Source organism: Geotrypetes seraphini, chromosome 2 (assembly GCF_902459505.1).
Source record: "Geotrypetes seraphini chromosome 2, aGeoSer1.1, whole genome shotgun sequence".
In the NCBI taxonomy this organism is placed as follows: Eukaryota; Metazoa; Chordata; class Amphibia; order Gymnophiona; family Dermophiidae; genus Geotrypetes; species Geotrypetes seraphini.
The window spans coordinates 325,248,767-325,266,819 of record NC_047085.1 but is presented as its reverse complement, the minus strand read 5'-3'; the positions used below and the strand labels follow the sequence as shown (position 1 = coordinate 325,266,819).

The 18,053-nt window shown below is 40.1% G+C and overlaps 1 protein-coding gene across 5 annotated transcripts in view; it reads right to left on the bottom strand.

The window, feature by feature from the left end:
* Positions 1 to 18,053, bottom strand: part of NEK10 (NIMA related kinase 10) — a 514,569-nt gene that overhangs the window by 140,824 nt on the left and 355,692 nt on the right. The window lies entirely within an intron of this gene.

Sequence of the window (18,053 nt, the reverse complement as noted above, 5' to 3'; positions counted from 1 at the left end):
GCTCTAACTTTATGTGCTGTGACATGACCCTCCAGCAACAGCCCAGCCACTCCCTCCCCCCTGAAAAAAGGTAGGAGGGATGCCCACTCCCTGCTGCCATCTCCAGGTCCCACCTGTTAATAGTTGGGAGCAGGAGGTACAGAAAACACCACTTGCTCCTTCTCCCTCAGACTATGACACTGGGCCTTAGGCCCCTCTCCGGTGCATCATGTTATGCATGGTGTCTGAGCCAATAAGGGACTTCCATATGAAGGAGCCTAAGGAAGTCCCTAATTGGCCAAAACACAGTTACATTACATTACATTACATTAGGGATTTCTATTCCGCCATTACCTTGCGGTTCAAGGCGGATTACAAAAGGTTAATTTAAAAACAGAGTTACAATGATTAGCTAGAGAGGTAGGTTGTAGATCTTATAGACATTTAGCGGGTTGTTGAGGGTGAGGTGGTTTGTAGTAGAGTTGATAGGTGGTCAAAGTGGAGGTTCTTTTGTTATTATTAGTGCAGTAATGGGTAGATCGAGCGTCAGTTTTAGAGTTACTAAGAGGTCGTGATGTTATTGCTGCTTCAGGAATTTCTTGAAAAGTGTGGTCTTTATTTCCTTTCTGAATGTCCTATAGTCTGGGGTGGTCATCAGAAGGTTGGAGATTTGGTTGTCCAGTCTTGCGGCTTGAGTGGCTAGTAGGCCGTCGTGTAGTTTTGTTCTTTTTACTTCCTTGATTGGGGGGGTATGAATGGGGAGTGCGTTTTTCTGTGTCTGGTAGTGGGTGCTTGGATGAGGCGATTGTTCAAGTATGATGGGCTGTCTCCGTGTAGGGTTTTAAATAATATGCAGTAGAATTTGAATTGGATTCTTTCTTGGATTGGAAGCCAATGTGAGTTGGTGAAGGCATCCGTAATGTGGTCATGTTTTTTCAATGAGTAGATGAGTCTCAAAGCTGTATTTTGGATTGTTTGGAGTTGTCTAATCGTAGTTGCAGGGCAAGGAAGGGAGAGGATGTTGCAGTAGTCCAATATACCCAGTATTAGAGATTGTACTATAAGTTGAAATTGTGTTCTTTCAAAGAATTTTCGGACTTGTCTCAGGTTTCTCATGATTGCGAATGATTTCTGAATTGTTTTATTTATTTGCGGTTGCATAGTGCAGCATCTGTCTATGGTCATGCCAAGTAGTTTTATGGTGGTTTGGATGGGATATTTGATTGCGTTTATCTCTAAGTTGGTTGTGGTTTGGATCTTGTCATTTTCGAGAAGGATGAATTTGGTTTTGTCTTGGTTGAGTTTAAGTTTGTGATTTTTCATCCAGGTTGTGACTGTTTCAAGTGTTTGGTGAAGTTTGTCTGTCATGGTAGGTTTGGAATGATCGTATGGGATGAGGATGGTGATGTCGTCAGCATAACTATAGGTGGTTATGCCCAGATTGTCCAGATGCGTTCCTAGAGAAGCAGTGTAGAGATTGAAGAGGGTAGGGGATAGTGGAGATCCTTGTGGTACGCCACAGGGGTTTGACCAGGATTCTGACTTTTCTTTGTTTGATTTTACACTGTAGGTTCTGAGTTTTAGGAATCCTTCAAACCAGGAGTAAACTTTATCTGAAATACCTATTGCGTCTAAGATCTGTAGAAGGATGTTGTGATCCACTAAGTCGAATGCCGCAGTTAAGTCCAGTTGTATGAGAAGCATTTTTTTCCCTGTACTAAGGTGTTGTCTGACGGTATCCATAAGGGAGCCTAGTAGTGTCTCTGTACTGAAGTTTGTTCTGAAGCCTGATTGCATGGGGTGGAGTAGGTTGTGGTCATCTATGTAATTGGTGAGGAGTTTGGCTACTAGGCCTTCTATAATTTTGACATATAGCGGAATTGAGGCTATAGGTCTAAAGTTAGATGGGTTGTTTTGTGGTGCTTTTGGGTCTTTTTGGATTGGGGTGATGACGATTTCGCTGAGGTCAGCAGGGAATGTGCCTTCTGTGAGCGTGAATTGAATCCATTGTAGCATTATGGTGCGGAATTTTACACTAGCGGTGGTGAGGAGATATGAGGGGCAATGGTTGAGGTCACAGGAGGCATGACTGTATTTTTTGTAGAATTTGTTGAGTTCTGACCATTGTATGTTGGGGAATTGAGTCCAAATTCTGTCTGCTGCAGTTGCCTCTTTTCCTGAAGGGTGGGTTGTGATTGTGTTTTGATGGGATGGGTTAAGGATGAGAGTGGCTCTGGTGTTGGTAATTTTGTTCTTGAAGTGTTCTGCTAAGAGGGTGGGTGATGGTGGGGGGGTGTTCGTGGTGGTTGTGTATGGTTTGGTGTCTGTTAATTCTTTTAGGATTTGGAATATTTTTTTGGAATCTTGGGTTTCCATGCCTATGAGATTAGTATAGTAGTTTTTCCTTTTATCCCTTAGTAGATTTTTGTATTGTTTGTTGATTTTTTTCCAATCGGTTTTTGTTTGATCTTGGTTCTTTTTTCTCCATTTTCTTTCTAATCTTCTACACTGTCTTTTGAGTTGGAGTAATTCATTATCAAACCATTGGTCTGATTTCCTGCTGGTTCTGGTTTTGGTTTGTAGGGGGGCCAGATCATCGAGGATGTTGGTGGACACATTTTTCCAGTGGGAGATGAAGTTTTTTGGGTCGCAGTCTTGTATGGTTTCGTCTACTTTTGACCAAAACGTGGTTGGGTCGATATGTTTGCGTGTGGTATATGTGGTTACCGACAGGTCTAGAGCAATCGGGTTCTAGGATAAGTAAAACTCGATGCTGAATAGCCAGGCGATTTTAATGCATCAAGCGCTTGGCTATTTTGCATGGGGTTTTACTAATTTACATGGGTCGGATCGGATCAGAAAACATGCAGTGGACAGTTTTGTGCATTGGGGAATCCAATCCAATTGATCGTTAAACTGGTCAAACTGGTTTAGCGACAATCAGGACACGATTGGTAAGTTTTGTGCATCCCCCAGTATATCTGTATTGTGGTGTACTGCTCTTTTTCAAACCTAGACCTCTTTCTTACTGAAAAAAACAAACAATGAAAAAAGCTCTCTCTTCCTCTCTGACTAACGCTGATATAAGAGGAGATAGCCTTTCTATACTGAATCTTGTGCTACTGAAAAACTTTCTTACTGAAAAACACAAACAATGAAAAAAGCTCTCTCTTCCTCTCTGACTAACGCTGATATAAGAGGAGATAGCCTTTCTATACTGAATCTTGTGCTACTAATTTATCCCTTTTATCATTTTCATCACCTTACTCTGTACCTTTTCTAATTCTGCTCCATCTTTTTTTTTTTTTTTGATAAGGTGAGCACAATTGCACATTCTTTGTGCTTTCTTAACTGCCATACATTGAGCTGAAGGTTTCAACGTATCCTCAGTGATGACACTTAGATCCTTTTCCTGGGTGGCGACTCCCAAAGTGGAACCCTGCATCACGTAGCTATAGTTCAGGTTCCTCTTTCGCACATTCATCACTTTGCATTTTCTTACATTAAACGTCATCTGCCATTTTCATGCCCAGTCTCACAAGGTCCTCTTATAATTTAACAACTTTTTGTCATCAGCAAATTTAATTATCTCACTAGTTATTCTCGGCACAGACCCCTGGGGAACCCCCACTAGTTACAAAATCACACATAAAAACCCTACAAAGCTAGAATTCAAACATTTCATCAAAAAAAGCTATGAAAATGACAGTGGAAACAAGCTGAACAACTTAGATGTGTTCAGGAGGAAAAGCATCAGAACCCCATCAGGGTAGAAACCCTCCTCTAACTAGAAACAGCAGCTAAAATTGAATGGTGTCACTTTTTCAGAATGGACCTTTTGTTTAACTCTGTGCTTTTTTACATATTTGCTGTATCATTTACTGTCATAGGACTGAAAGTTTTGTCAATGGACATTTTTTTTAGTCCTGATTGGCTCTTTCAATTTGATGTTATAAGGTGGGTGGGTTTATAACAGGGGTGTCAAAGTCCCTCCTCGAGGGCCGTAATCCAGTTGGGTTTTCAGGATTTCCCTAATGAATATGCATGAGATATATTAGCATACAATGAAACCAGTGCATGCAAATAGATCTCATGCATATTCATTGGGGAAAACCTGACTGTATTGTGGCCCTCGAGGGGGGACTTTGAAATCCCTGGTTTATAACAAGTAACAGACATGCAGAAGCCATCTTTGTGTGGGTGGCTTCTGAGCACGGATTTGAGAGCCTATGACAAGTTAGTGAATATGAGTGTGATTTTGGGTGATCTGCTTTACCTTTAGTAAAAAAATTTGGGATTAAAAAGTTTGTTTATTTTGCAGGCTCTGTTCTCTTTATTCCATGAAGTCAGAGGCAATGAAAAAGCCATTTTCAAACAGGACATCCATTGAGTGAACCCCACTATTTACTCTTCTCCATTAAGAAAATTGACCATTTAAACCTACTGTCTGTTTTCTGCCTTTCAACCAGTTCTTAATCTATAATAGGACATTACCTCCTATCCCATGACTCCCTAATTTTCTCAGAAGTCTTTCATGAGGTACAGTATTTTGTCAAATGCCTTTTGAAAATCCAAATATACAATATCAACTGGCTCAAATTTATCCACATGTTCATTCACATCTTCAAAGAAATTCAGTAGATTGGAGAGACAAGATTTTCCTTGACTAAATCCATGTTGGCTTTCTCTCATTAAAACAGAAGAGTCAAGGGAGGTGTCTTTTCAACCAATGATAAATTCTTTATTAAACAAGATGTTCTGCTTGCTTGCTTCCTCTCATTAAACCATGCTTATGTCATTTTGTTCTTTATAATAGTCTCTACCATTTTGCCTGGTAACAATGTCAGACTCACCAGTCTATAATTTCCCAGATCACCTCTAGAACCCTTTTTAAAACTCAGCACCATTTAGATGTGGGAATGGCCATCATTGTGGTGGACTGGGCACATAGACATGCCAACAGAGCAGTGGGACACCTTAGAGGGCACAACTATAAACTTCACATAAAGGATGCCACATATACATCTCACCATAACTTCCTTATAATTTATGGTAAGCCCTCCAAAATGCCCCCAAAACCTACTATACCTACTTGTCTACCACCCCAATAGCCTTTATGGCTGCAGCTGGCACCTATATGGCAGTATAGTAGAGATTTGGTGGGTTTTGATGGGTTAACACTTTCCATCATAAATGTAGTGGTTAGAGTGACTTAAAGGCCTGGCTCCTTCTCTCGATTCACTAGTCCACCCAATTGACTACTTAAGGCATCTATGTAGAGTTCTACTAGGCTTTCCCAAACCAGGTGCGGCTGTTCTAGATACAGGTATGTACTGTTTCATTCAGATATTTGCGGGTGGGGAGTGGGAGGGGGGTCAGTGACCACTGGGGGAGGTCATACCTTAATGCATTCAGTGGGCATCTGCTCAGTCTGGGTACCTTTTTGTCACTTAGACACTTCTAAAACAGGTCTAGCTTAGAAAGTCTAAGTTCCATCCAGGACATCTTGCAAGAGGTTCAATTATCATTGCAAGACATCCATGTCTGAGCTGGCCCAAAGCCTGCCCAATTAACATAAGAAGATAAGCAATGCCTCTGCTTGGTCAGACCTGAGGTCCATCGTGCCCAGCAGTCCGCTCTCGTGGCGGCCCAATAGGTCCAGGACATGTGCAGTAATCCTCTATCTATACCCCTCTTTCCCCTTTTACAGCAGGAAATTGTCCAATCCTTTCTTGAACCCCAGTACTGTACTCTGCCCTATTATGCCCTCTAAAGCGCATTCCAGGTGTCCACCACACTTTGGGTAAAGAAGAACTTCTTAGCATTCGTTTTGAATCTGTCCCCTTTCAACTTTTCCGAATGCCCTCATGTTCTTATATTTTTCGAAAGTTTGAAGAATCTGTCCCTCTCTACTCTCTCTATGCCCTTCATGATCTTGTAAGTCTCTATCATATCCCCTCTAAGTCTCCTCTTCTCCAGGGAAAAGAGTCCCAGTTTTCCCAATCTCTCAGTGTATGAAAGGTTTTCCAAACCTTTTATCAGACGTGTCGCTCTCCTCTGAACCCTCTCGAGTATCGCCATATCCTTCTTAAGGTATGGCGACCAATATTGGACGCAGTACTCCAGATGCGGACGCACCATCACCCGATACAACTGCAGGATAACTTATTTCGTTCTGGTTGTAATACCCTTCTTGATTATGCCTAGCATTCTGTTTGCCTTTTTAGTGGCCGCTGTGCACTGTGCCGTCGGCTTCATTGTCATGTCCACCATTACCCCCAAGTCCCTTTCTTGGGTACTCTCATTCAATAACATTCCCTCCCATCAGGTTTCTGTTTCCCACATGTAAGACTTTACATCTCTCAATGTTGAACTTCATCTGCCATCTCTGCTTCCCACCCAAAATACTCCCCTGTCTGAGTTGGATGTCATGGAGGGTGAACGTCCTGTAAAACATCTAAGCTCTTTGTTCCAAAAATCGGCACTTGGACATTTTGCTGAGAAAAATGGCCAAGTACCAATTTAGATGGTTTTTAGATATTTTTGTGTTTTGAAAATGCCCCTAATATGCATCTCCACTGTTCTTATAGGTTATGTATTTATTGAACAGCAAAATGTAAGATGAAATAAGCCATTGCTTACATGATGAGATTTGCAATAGCAAAATTCCATTCCAGATTTTGCTGTTTGATTTGGTTTCCTGAGAAATCATCATTTGCATCTTGCTTCTGCTTTTACTTTTTTACTTTTATGTTTAAATCTGTTATTAACAAGATCAAACCACACACCAACAAATGCAAAATGGCAGACAAGAATTGAAATAAACAAGACAGGGCCCCCCCCACCTCCCCTAAGAGGACTGGACTCCTGGGTTACAAAGGCACCCCTAGTTGTATACTTTTTTACTTTTAACTGCAAGCATCAAATACAACTAGGTAAAAGTAGTGAAAATTGGTTTCAAGTTTCTTTATTTTTGATATACCGTCTATCAAAACACATCTAGACAGTGTACATTATAAAAGATTATAGGAAACAATTAAAATAGGTAAATAAAAAGAATAATTTATCAAATATTAAAAATACTGGACAAATTCAGATTAACATACATGAAACGAAAGGAAAGTAGGGGAGGGAGAGGTAGTTTAAAATACATCGAAGTAAAATTAATAAAAAAAAGGACGGTAAGTGGAGAGTAATAAAGACATTAGGAGGGGAATCACTTAAAAAAAAGTATTAGATGTTTCAAAGCTACACATGAATCAGGGAATTAAAAGGCGGAGGCTGATGCTAAAGAGTAAAAGCATCTTTAAAGAGGAAAGTTTTAAGTTTGGTTTTAAATTTTCAGAGTGAATTCTCTAATCGAATGTCTAGTGGAAAGGCATTCCACAGAGAGGAGGCAGTAACTGAAAATATGGATTTGCGAGTGGTATCGTAAAACAATTCCCGTATTGATGATATAGAGAGTCAATTTTGATTAATTGATCGGAGGGCCCTTGATGATGAGCAAGGGATCAAAAGTTTATCTATGAATGCCGGCTGATTAGAGTTTCTTGTTTTAAAAGTGAGGAGGAGTATTTTATAGGAGAGACGATGAGTGATAGGTATCCAATGTGCTTTAAGGAGGAGAGGGGTGACATGGTCAAATTTTTTTGCATGATAGATTAATTTAACAGCAATGTTTTGCAATAGTTGTAGACAGCAAATTTCTATCTGGGTTATGCCTTGATAAAGGGCATTACAGTAATCTATAGTTGAAATTACTAGGGAGTGAATCAGGATATTAATGGAGGAGGGATCAAGAAAAGAGGAAATAGAACGGATGAGCCTAACCCTATGGAAACATTTCTGCATAACTGCACTAATTTGGTAAAATTATTACTTCAGTAAAAGTAACAAATGTTATATGTTGTACTTCTTTACAAGTAAAAGTAACAAAATTGTACTTAAGTACAGTAATTAGTTACATTTACTTATGTTGCATGATATAGCTGGTAACTAGGCTAGCTGCTAATATTCAGCGGTCATCTCACCCTGAATATTAGTACTTAGCCTGCAAAGAGCTATTTAACTGGCCAGAAGCCATTCCTGGCCGTTTAAATAGAACTAAATATCAGGTGAATTGGTTTTTATCTATGCTCTTAATAAGCTGTCTTGAGGAGTCAATTACAACAGCTCCCTTTATTTACCTTTAACTGTGTTGATGTGCTAATAAAAATTAAGATGACAATTTTGTTCGGGGTGTCTATGAGGGCTAAGTGTCTGTTATCCTCTAATAATAACAAGCTTTTAATGATTTTAACAGGGGTTGCCATTCAACAAATAACATACAACTGGAAGGACTATAGAGGGTTAAACTACTGCTTTTGGTGGAGTTCGGTGTGTCAAATGTATGAAATGGAAAAAACATTGGCAATTAAAAAAGGATATTTTAATAAATTTAAAAATGTTTGGGGGCCATTAATAGATTATTATAGTAAATAGATTATTATAATAAATAATTTGTATTTAACCCCATTTATTATGTATATGTGGTGGGTGGGGGGGTGAGGGGGGTTTAAAAAGTGTCAGATATTTATAAAGATATCTGTATGGGGGTGGGGGAGATAATTATTTTTGTGTGAAATTTGTAATAATTTCAAGTGGAAATATATATTATGAATTGAATTATTGTACACTTGTTTGAAAATTTATAATGAATAAAGATATATATATAAAAAAAAAAAAATCTCAAAGAGCAGAAGCAGGATTTGAACTGGACTTTCCTAGCTACTAGGCTACTACTCCATCTTTAAAGAAAATTGTCCTCCTGACACTGAGCCCATAGAGATCAGCAAATTTAAAGGAGCTGACTGTTGCAGGTTGAATATCACCTGGATATTCAGTGTCAGGCCTAATCCAGGCATCAACACTGACAAACCAGGCCACAGAGGGCCACTGGTTGCATAAAGTAAGACAACCTTTTTGCTGTCCTAGCTTTATCCAGTTACTTGCCCATTAATGGACTTAAAATAGCTGCTAACCAGGTAAGTCTCAGTTCCATCTTGACTCTACCCCTGGACCTCCCAGCACTAAGTGAATAGTGTTGTGGCAATCAGAGCACATATTCAGTGGCAGTAGACACTTAAGTATCTTTGAACATTTGCCCTGGAACTGGTTAATGGGATGTAGCCTTCTTATCCAGTCAAATCTTTTTGAATATTTACCCATGTATGTTTAAGTTTGTGGAAGAAAATAGTAATAAGATTTGGTATTGTTTTTTGGGAGAAAAAATACAGAATGCCACAGTTAATTTGTGAGAACTGGGGCATAAGCAGGATAGACTATCAATTAAGCTTAATGGTTGGATTTGCAATGCAGATCACCTGCTGTTTGGAATTAATGCATATTAAGTCTGAGTCCTATTTCCCATTGCATTTCCTCCTGGACACAAAATCTGAGAGCTCTACTGTAAAGAGTTTAGAAAGTAAATGAAAATTCCTTTCAATATTGGGTGACAATTTTATAAATATGCATGTCTTTATAGGTGCCGTGAGTCAATATCTGGGCATCCAGATTCAGTTATACAATAGAAAACTAACGCAATCCAGGCTCAGAGCAACTCACATTTAGGCATAAGAAGTCACACCAGTCTTAGAGCTGGTCTACTAAGGGCTAGATGCACTAAAGATAGCGACTCAATTGCTGTTGGCCAATTCTCTGGCCGATTCTCCAACAGTGATCGATGCACTATCAAGTTTGCATGCAAATGATTTGCACGGAAGTGTAAATCATTTGCATGCAAAGGCGACCGATTCAATCACTCAGTGAGCGATTGACACATGCGCAGAGCCTTAACAACAGTGACAGGGAAAGCAGCCTTCTGTCACTGCTATTAGAGCTTTGGGGTTTTTTTTAAAGCACAGATGTGTGTAAAACACGCAAACACAAAAAGTAAAAGATATGTATCAACTAAAGAAACAAGTACCACAACAAGTTGATACTACTGAAATTAAAGCCTAAATGGAGGAAAAGATCTCAGTGACACCTTATGGGGATCATAGAATATTCACCCCAAAGAATTAGGTGATAGTTCTCAATCATCGATCAAAAAACCGCCATCCTACCTTACAAACTATTAGTTATAAGTTTGTTAAATTCTTTATTATTTATTTTTTTATTTTTTAAATTAATAATTATCTTATATTATAAATTCATACTCTTATGGAAATGTCCAGTTAGCTTCTCTGTAATCCGCCTAGAACTGCAAGGTACGAGCAGAATAGAAGTCACTAATGTAATGTAATAGATGCAAACTCAAGCCAGCAATAGTCTGGACTATGGTGATAGACTATAAATAAAGAGAACACTTATCTGAAATGAATATAAGTGTCCGTCTGCATGGAATAGGTGCCCAATGTAGTAACAGAGTTGATAATTTATCCAACTCTGTGCTGGACTCGAGTAAAGTACTCAGTGCAATAATCCTCGACGGGTCCGTTTCGCCCTGACTGGGCTTTATCAAGAAACGAGCTTGTTTGTATCTTGTATCAATGGTGGCATTAGTGTCTAGCGCACGCTAAAACCACTAGCGCAGCTTAGTAAAAAGAGCCCTGAATCTCAGGATGATCACAGCTCAAAAAGCCCTTAGTATGTTCATAAGAACAGGCCCAATCAACCCAACCAGTCATGATTTTGCTATGAATCTTCTTACAATTTTGCTGATTTCTTCTGTTTTTGCTGCTGCCATTTTCTAGTTCAATTGTATAAACTAGTTCCATTACATATGATGTGTCTATGGAAGTGGACTTTGTAAATATCTCTACACCTGTAAATAACGCAGGCCCCGTTAGAATCACCACCGTTAACTGCATTCTGAATTGTATGTCTGGGAGATGATTCATCAGTGAACAGAAAGCAAAGTCTCTTCCAAAATGGAGCAGTAGCATCTACAGAAAGGTCTGGTCAGTCTTCTCCAGTGAAGCATTCCTCAAACTGGCCCACTAAACCATCTGTTCAATGCAGACCATTGAAAACCCAGAACCCATATTCAGGTCTAATACCCTAAAGAGGGCAATATGTGAAATCACATTGAAAACCTCACAACCTGTAAAGCTTCCTCATGCAACAGATTTATATTTAACTAAGCTGTGATATTCTGAAGCTTAACGTTCTTCCAGTAAAAGATAGCTGTGATTTTCATGCAAAGTCAACAATGTGCAATACTGTGAATATTCATAAAGTGGAAAAACAGTGAAGCATTGATTTAGTAGGAATCATATTAATCTTTAATCATTTGCTCATGATTATATACATCAATATTTAGTTTGCTTATTTTATGCCATATGTTTTAAAAGGTAGTACATAATTATTGCCAAAAACCAGGACAGACTGAATGATCAGTGTTCTGCTTCTAACAGTGGCCAGTCTAGGTCATAAGTATCTGGTAGGATACCAGAAGAGAAAAAACAGATTTCATGCTGCTTATTCCAGAAATAAGCTGTGGATTTTCCCCAAATCCACCTTATTAATCGTTTATGGACTTTTCTTCCAGGAACTTCACCAAATCTTTTTTAAACAATACTGTGCTAAATGCTTTTACCATAATCTCTGGCAATGAATTCCAGAGCTTGACTATACATTAAGTAAGAAAATATTTTCTCCAATTTATTTTAAATGAACTACTTATCATTATAATTTCATTGCATTTGTACTTTTGAAAAGTGTAAAGTGATTCACATTTACCCCTTCTAATCCATTCATTATTTTATAACTGTCTCTTCTCTAAACTGAAGAACCATAACCTTTTTAGCCTTCCTCACGGGAGAGTTGTTCCATCCCTTTTATCTTTTATGGTCACTCGTCTCTACCTTTTCTAATAAAAGAAATTAATGTAGCTCTTTGTAATGCTGATTCACCCAATATAACAATGTTAAAGGATTTGCTCCTTAGGATGACAATTTTTCAATAGCTTACCCAAGTAAGATAGTCTGACAGAAAAAAAAAATGATTTTCTTCTTAAGTAGACAAAAGGTCCTGAGTATGAATTCCATTTGCATGAGCTCTCCAACTCAATTTGGATGCATCTATAATTAAGGCAACTTGAGCCAGAAGTAACAGAAAAAGAATTCCTTATACTAGATTTGATTTTTATCAACCAGCAGAACAGGGAGCCTCTGAACGGTTTAGAGCCTTGGACGATGGCTTATAAGCTCTAAGGGGTAGATTCTGTAAACAGCGCCATGATCGGAAGCTGCCCCCCAAAATGGCATCGATGGCATGTCAATCACACAACGGCGCCATTTGCAGAATCGTGGCTTAGGTGTAAGATAAGTGCTGAAAATGTAGGCTAGGGATTTAAAGGCCTACATTACCAGTGCCTATCTTACATGTGAATCACATCTACAGAGCTGCCTCATAGTGCCTAAGGTCACTTCTGGCATTAACCACATCTACTGTGACCTTAAGCGTTGCAAGGCGCCTCTGTAGTCTCATTAATGGTGCCGTTTTTGGAGGCGCCTATGATTACCTACTTTTTTTAAACAATGTTTTAATTGGTTTCTAATCGCTGCAATTACTCTGCCGATTGAACACAATTTTTTTTTTTTTTTGAGTTCAATAATTTTATTGAATATTATAAATAATATACAGAAAGCAGTTCAAGTACATGAAAATTGAATAAGAAATAGTGATGTAGAAACAAAAGAAACCATAATTACATTCATTTGCATATAACAAATTATTAAGAAGAATTCAGAGTATTTGAAACTGCTAAGAAAAGAAATAGAAAGGGTAGATAAGCAGAGAGGATGAAGTAAAAGAAAAAAGAAAGTGAGGATGAAGTAAAAGAAAAAAGAAAGGTAAAGAAGGAGAAAGAGAAAGAGGGAGAAAAAGAGAGAGGTAGAAGTGTCTACGAGGCAGAATGAACATATGAATCTAAGAACGACCAAGGTGATTTATTTCGCATCAATTTTGTAGAGAAACGAGATATCATGTTCTTTTCATATGCATATGATTCGAATTTATGGTACATGCTCAAAGAGTTCCACCAAAAGGTGTAGTCTAGTAATGTAGATGATTTCCAATTTTTTAAAATGTGCATAAGAGCTGTCACAAACATGGTGTCAATGAGTTTAGGAGGACAGTTTGATAGTGCGAAGCAAGGGTGTTGAGAACGAAGGATTATAATGTCCATGGAAATAGGTTCTGAACAATTGGTAATAGATTTTATGGTGTCCCAGATACGAATCCAAAAGGAATGAACCATAGTGCAGTGAAGAAGCATGTGATCAAGAGTTCCAGGCTCTTTCAAACAGTTCCAACAGGTAGGATCTTGTTTCAGTTTCGCTTTCCACATTCGAAACGGAGTCCATACTGCATTCCACATAACAAAAAACATTGATTGCGAGACTCTTGAGGATAATAGAGGACAATTTGTAGATGACCAGAAGAGTTCCCAATCTATTTCAGAAAGCGTGGTCTTTAAGATAGAGCCCCAGTGGTTCATGGATTGAGGCGTAAAAGTGAAGGTGTGATCTCTTAAGATATTATAAAAAAGAGATATCGCCCTACCTTTCAGTAAAGCCAAGGTAGACCAGTGACGAATAGTTTGATGAGAGGTCATAAAGTCAGGGCGCATTTGCACATTAGATAGTATTCTAGTAAGCGTAAGCCATTGAGGATATACAGAGGATGGGAGTGAGTTTACAGAACAAAAAGTATCAAATGGGACAAATGAAGAGGAGGAGATCAATTGATGAACAAACCACACACCCGCCCGCTGCCACCTCTTCCATGAAAGGGATCTACCCTTATTTTGAATTTTAGAATTATTCCAAAGGGACATGAGTGGGCCTTCAGCAACAGAGATCTCAGCCACTGCATCTAATAATTGAAAAGCATGTTGTGTTGCGCTCAGCAAAGAATACTTTCTCAAGTGTCTAGGTATCGACACTGTAAGGAAGCAGGAGATGTGCTTGAACACAATTAAAGCACCTACTGCTGCCTAATGGCACTGTTTTATGAATTTGCTCCTAAGTGGCTTCAATCCACTGGGAGCATAGGGTCTATTGAGAGTGTCTCATCTTGAGACACACTAACGGAGTTACTAACAAAGCTGAAGCCACATGGCCCACTAATCACAGCGGCTTAACTTATCATTAAAATACTTAATCATTATTTCTTATCGTTTCAAAAATGACCTGATGCTCTTGTCCTTCCCTAACCTATTATTTTACCCCTTATTGTCTTCTTTTTCTTTAAACCATTGTAGTTCTACCCCCTTTCCTCTTGTTTCTGTTTGTCTACCGAGTTGGACCTTGTTCATATATATATATGATTTCTTTGTTTCCCCCTAATTTTAATATGTTTTTCGCTTTGAAATGTTTTTATAAACATTTGTATCAAATTTTAAATAAACTTGAAACTTGTTGCTATCTCCAGCACCATAACCACCAAGGGCTGGATTCAATAAATGGTGCCCAAAATTAAGGTCTATACCAGTGTATCGCAAACAGTTTGCCATGGCATACTGGTGTGCCTCTTGAGATTCCAAGTGTGCCGCGGCAGACTGAGGAAGAAGGGAAGCAACGGCTAGCTGACTTGCCTCTCACCGCGAGAGGCAGAGGTTCACATGCTGGTACTGCATATCAATCGGCATCTCCCTGCTGTCACGTATCTCCAGGGACTCTTGCCTTCTGAGTCATCTCTGCACCCCCAGAACAGCAGCGGCAGCTCATTGTTTTTTTAACTTGACCACAGAGCTGCCGCTAGGATTAATTTAGATGCTGGTTTTTTCAGGCAGCCTTGGGGCCTCTGCTAGGCAGGCCCATTTCAATGATGCAACTTCTTTTTTTGTCAGAGGTGGCCAGCCTAGCAAAAGCCACGAGGCTGCCTGAGAAAACCATGAGACAGGAGAAGTACTGCTTGGCAGGGGAGGAGGGAAAGGGAAGGGAGAAGGGGTACTGCTGGGCAGGGGGAAAGGGAAGGATGAAGAGAGAAGGGATACTGCTGGACAAGGGGAGAGGAAAAGGTGCTGCTGGACAGGGGACAGGGAAAGGAAAGGGAGAAGAGGTGCTACTGGAAGGGGAGGGAAAGGAAATATTCTACACACTGGAGGGGAGGGTGAGATGGTGGATGGGGAGAGAGCATATTAGCTGTGAGTGGGGTTGGGGGAGGAAAGGAAGGAAGGAAGGAAAATTGTTACAGGAGGAGTAAGAGTGATGAGAGAGGAAGAAATGGACATGGGGTGGAGGAGAGAGAGAAATGGTGCATGGGGAAAGAACATGGGTTGGGGAGTGGGAAGGAAGGAAGGAAGGATGGATGTCACTCGAGGGACGAGGCAAGGAGGGAGAGGGAGAAAGTGTGCAGGAGGCAGAAAGAGTTGGACTCATGGAGAGAGCGAGATGGATGGGGAGGACAGAAAGGAGGGAAGGAGAAATATCACACTCGGGGGGAAGGGGGAGAGGGCAGAGTGAAAAGTTGGACTTATGGAATAAGAGAGAGAGATGTTGGTTAGGGGAGGGTAGGAGGACCAGAGAAGAAGCTTGCAGGAGGAAGAGAGAAAGAAATGTTGGACTGGTGGAAAGGAGGGAGAAACATTGGACTAGGAAGGGGGCCAGAAAGGAGGAAGGGAAGGGAGATGGACTGCAGAGGACAGAAAGGAGGAAGGGAAAGAGAAATGTTACACTGGAGGGGGAGTGAGGGAAGATGACTAAAGGAAGGGAGATACCAGACCAGAGAATGGAAGGGAAGAAGGGGAGTCTGTCAGCGCTATGCCAGATTAAGGGAAGGAGAGGAGAGAGATGCCAGACTAGAAGGGGGGAAAGGACGGAGAGAGATGTTGGACTACTGGGGGAGGGGAGGGAAGGAGAGAGAGACAGGAAGGGAAAGTAAGACATGGAAAAGTAAATTTTGAGAAGAAAGCAGAAAAATGGAAAAATTGAATGTTAAGTTAATGTCAAAGGTGGATGCAGGTTTGATCCAAACAGACCGGGGATTTTAAATTATAATGAATTTTGTTTCTTAACTATGAGCACAATTTTCATACCATGTTTTTGTTCTTCTTAGGCACTGCACACTGCAAATAAAATCAATCTAAAAAGTTTATCCTTCCGGCTTCCTGATGTAGCGTAGCGAAACACAGACTGTGTTGGAGCCGTGAACTGACTTTTTCAGATAAGTGGTCTACTGTTAAACAACTTTTGGAGAGCCATAACATTTGCCGCTCCAGTAGAAGCGAGAATCCTTGCTCCATGCAATGTGTTATGATTAAAATTCAAGCACCTTTCCAACGACATTGTACCTCTGCTGCGGCGCCTTGCTGAAGAGCTTATGAGCACATTTAAATATTTGAAAGCCTTTAAATGTTATATGAAGATATTATTTGAGAAACTTGCCCAGTATTGATGAGAGGTTTTTTTGTGTGTTTAGTTCTATTTTGAAAGGTGGATGCAGGGCAGAAAGTGAAAAAGGAGAAAAAAAAGAGTCAATGGATAAGAAGGCCCTGGAAACATAATTGAAAGCACAGAAAAATAAAGTCACCAGACAACAAAGGTAGGGAAAATAATTTTATTTTCAATATAGTGATTGAGTTCTGAGAATTTATATTTGCTGTGTATATTGTATGTGTATATGAAAAATTAATGAAAAAATTTGCATTACAATTAATAAAGGAACTGGGGAAGAGCCTGGGTGGGTATAGGGTGGAGCTTGGGAGGTCTGTGGTTGGGGGTACTCAGTTGATATTTGTTAGACTTCCCTGATGGCATGCCCTACTGGCATTTCAAGGCCTGTCTGTAATGCCTCTGCGAAAGCGTGGCTATCAACGTGATGATGTTATGCGTGCGCGTGATATCATAATGGGGAAGTCTGCGCACTTCCGGGTGCCTCGAGCCATGGTCACTACCTTTAGTGTGCTCCGGATTGAGAAAGTTTGAGAGACACTGGTCTATGCTAAATACCAATTCCATAAAGGTCACTTAGTGCTGTGTGATCTTTACAGAATAATGCTTAGAGTGGATTCCTGTGCAGTTGCGCATACAATCCAAGTATTCTATAACATCGTGCCTAATTTCTGGGAATGTCCCAACCCGCCTATGCCCCTTCCATGGCCATGCCCCTCTTGGAGTTATATGCTATGAAATTTAAGCACAGATGTTATAGAACAACTAGGGCATGCAAATCCAAATCGGTGTCAATTAAGTGTGATTAATTCCAGTTAACCCCAATAATTGATTGTTAGCACTTAATTAATTAGCTTGTATGTACATCTGGGATCTGTGCCAAAATCTGGGTGCCCAACCTTGGATTTTCAGAAGGTGTTTGACAAGGTTCCGCATGAACGACTACTTCAGAAAATTGCAAGCCATGGAATCGAGGGTGAAATACTCATGTGGATTAAAAACTGGCTGGAGCATAGGAAACAGAGTGTGGGAGTAAATGGACAATACTCAGACTGGAAGAGCATCACCAGTGGGATGCCGCAGGGCTCGGTGCTTGGACCTGTGCTCTTCAACATCTTTATAAGCGATCTGGACATTGGTACGACGAGTGAGGTGATTAAATTTGCGGACGATACAAAGTTATTCAGAGTAGTGAAGGCACAAGTAGATTGTGAAGATCTGCAACGTGACATAATCAGGCTCGAGGAATGGGCATCAACATGGCAGATGAGGTTCAACGTGGATAACTGTAAAGTGATGCATTTAAATAACAAAATTTCATGCACGAATACAGGATGTCCGGGGCAGTACTTAGAAAGACCTCGCAGGAAAGAGACTTGGGAATTATGATCGACAAGTTGATGAAGCCGCCACGCAATGTGCGGCAGCGACGAAAAGGGTGAACAGAATGCTAGGAAATGATAAAGAAAGGGATCACAAACAGATCAGAGGTGGTTATTATGCCGCTGTACTGGGCCATGGTGCGCCTTCACCTGGAGTACTGCGTCTAGCACTGGTCGCCGTACATGAAGGAGGACATGGTACTACTCAAAAGGGTCCATAGAAGAGCAACTAAGATGGTTAAGGGGCTGGAGGAGTTGCCATATAATGAAAAATTAGAGAAACTGGGCCTTTTCTCCCTTGAACAGAGGAGAT